This window comes from Condylura cristata, unplaced genomic scaffold (genome assembly GCF_000260355.1).
Source record: "Condylura cristata isolate star-nosed mole 26May11 unplaced genomic scaffold, ConCri1.0 scaffold00015, whole genome shotgun sequence".
Lineage (NCBI taxonomy): Eukaryota > Metazoa > Chordata > Mammalia > Eulipotyphla > Talpidae > Condylura > Condylura cristata.
Genome location: NW_004567116.1, coordinates 40478591 through 40481010, shown reverse-complemented (window position 1 = coordinate 40481010; position 2420 = coordinate 40478591).

Genomic DNA, 2420 nt, shown 5'->3' with positions numbered 1-2420 from the left:
TCATTCCATGTCTTGTCTTCTGAGCTTGTTAAAGAGCAAAGTTCTGTAGCTTCCTTTCCGGAAGGTGCTATCCTGGCAGCCTGAGTTGGAGTAGTTGAGTGGAGAATGAGGACTGAAGGCCTCAATATGGAGTGCACAAGTGTTTACTAGATCTTGTTGTTTGCTGGCCCCTAGAATGGAACTGCTCTGATGTTCTCGCCCGAGAATAGACCCTTAGTGTTTCAATTAAGTGGGGACAGCATCTGGGAGTCTGACTGCTTCTCAAACAGATTTTCAAACAATCTTCCTGTTTCTAAACCTGTCCATGCACCTGATTTCCAGAAGTGCCTGGTACATCCAGTTTCTAAACCACTGGGGGGGTAACCAGTGGTTCACTTTACTGCCTGTTTTGAATTCAGTCAGTTACAGTTTTTTCAATGGCTGTTTGTTTTCTACTATTTTGATGCATTCCCTGTTGTTTAAGTTAGTCTCAGGAAAAACCAGTGTGTTCTATTCGTTGTCTTTACCCCATTTTAATTTTTTTTTAAAGATTTATTTACTTGTGCATACAGAACTGGGGTACAGGCCAGAGGAGCAGGGGCGGTGAGAGGATTCACTAGAGACAGAGTGGGGAGCAGAACAATGAAGTACACTGCTGAGGGGAGCAGTGGGCGGGTCAGAAGAGGTCTGCCGTGCCATGTGGGTCACCTCCAGGGCAGGCGGAGATTGAACTCATGCCAAGACTTTAGCTTCTTAGTGCTGTGCTTTAACCCGCTGCGCCACCAGGGAGGGCCCTACCCCATTTCAATTTTTAGATGAATAGCAATACATTTTGGAGTAGGAATTCTTTGCTGCCAATTTACAGATGTAAACAATGTCAGCAGAATGTGGCAGAGTGTCCACAGGGGCTTTCTCCACCAATTCTTTTCTCTGAAGACTTTTCCTGGCTCTAAATGCACAGGTGAGCCCCTGGAAATGCCTTCCTCAGTCTCCCAAGTTTGCATTTTGCTCAACCCTTGTTGAGTCCATTGAGACAGCACTGCAGGACCTTCCATTCATTATTCCAGAGGCTCAAAGAGGTAGATCCTGGGACCATGATCCCACAGCTAATGATACTCTGGGAACCAGTGTATTTTTCATTAAGTCTAAGAATTGTTTTTGTTTTGCTTGCCATATATACATATGTATATATACATATATATACATATGTATAGTTACAGTTACTTATATTCCATAGATAAGTGAAACCATTCAATATTTATCTTTCACCTTCTGACTTATTTCAGCATAATCAGTTCCAGGTCCAGCGGTTTTGTCCCCAAAGGCACTAGTACATCTTTTTAAAAGTTGAGCTGCATTCCAATGAGTGTATCTGCCACGGTGACTATCTAGTCCTGTCCTGGGCACTTGGCAACGGTGAAGGCGCTGCTGTGAACATGGGAGGTGGAAGTCTTCTTCCTGCATTGGTGTTTTCTTGCTCTTGTGCTCACTGTCACCTTCATTCCCGAGTGAACTGTGCTCCCAGGCAGAGTGGGGACTCCGGAGTTGGCACTGCCCTTCTTGGCTGTCTTGGGATGGCTCCGTTTCCTGCCAGTGAAGGGGGTGAGGGGGTTGGGCAAGGTGAGGCCTGTGCTGAAACCCTGAGGACTGCCCGCCCCCTGGCACAGGTGAGTTCCACACCTGCTGCGCTCCGCAGGCTTCTCCCCCCCCCCCAACACCCTCCCCCCCAAACCCTCCCCCTTTCCCAATGGCAGGAAACAGCTGGGGGCGCTTGGCTTCCAAAGCTGTCACTTCCCAGTCCTCTGCAGCGGCCCCGAGGTAGGGGGCTCCGGACTGCTTTCCGCACGTGCCGACTCCCGCGGGACAACGCTGGGGACCGGGTGCGTGGCGCGTCCCACCCGCCAGGCAGCCCCGCGCCCCACCTCCGCCTTCTCTCCGCTCTAGCAGCCCATAAATACTCCCTGGGCTCAGCGGGGGCGGAAACGGATTTTCCAGCGCGCCTCCTGGCTGCGGCCCACCTACCCCCGCCGGGACCCTGCAAAAGCCAGTCAGCGCCTCTCTGCCCCGGGCGCCGGCACCGCGCCGCGCGCTCTCCGCTCGGAGTCGCGGGCAGTGAAGGGGGGGCGGGGGGGCGGCGATGGTGGGGTGCAGAGAAACCCTCGGCGGGTGTCCCCAGAGCACCCCACTGCGGCCTGGGGCCAGGACAGGTTTCCTGAAGACACTCAAGCTAAGCTCTGAAAGACGAAAGAATGTGATGGGCTGAGGGAATAGGATACACAAAGGCCACGAGGGCGGCGCTGGGTTAAAACGCAGGAGTGGGCCCTCCCTGGTGGCGCAGCGGGTTAAAGAGCTGCACTGAGAAGCTAAAGCCACTTTCGCGTGAGTTCGATTCCCGCCTGCCCCGGAGGTGACCACATGGCGTGGCAGACCTCTCCTGACCC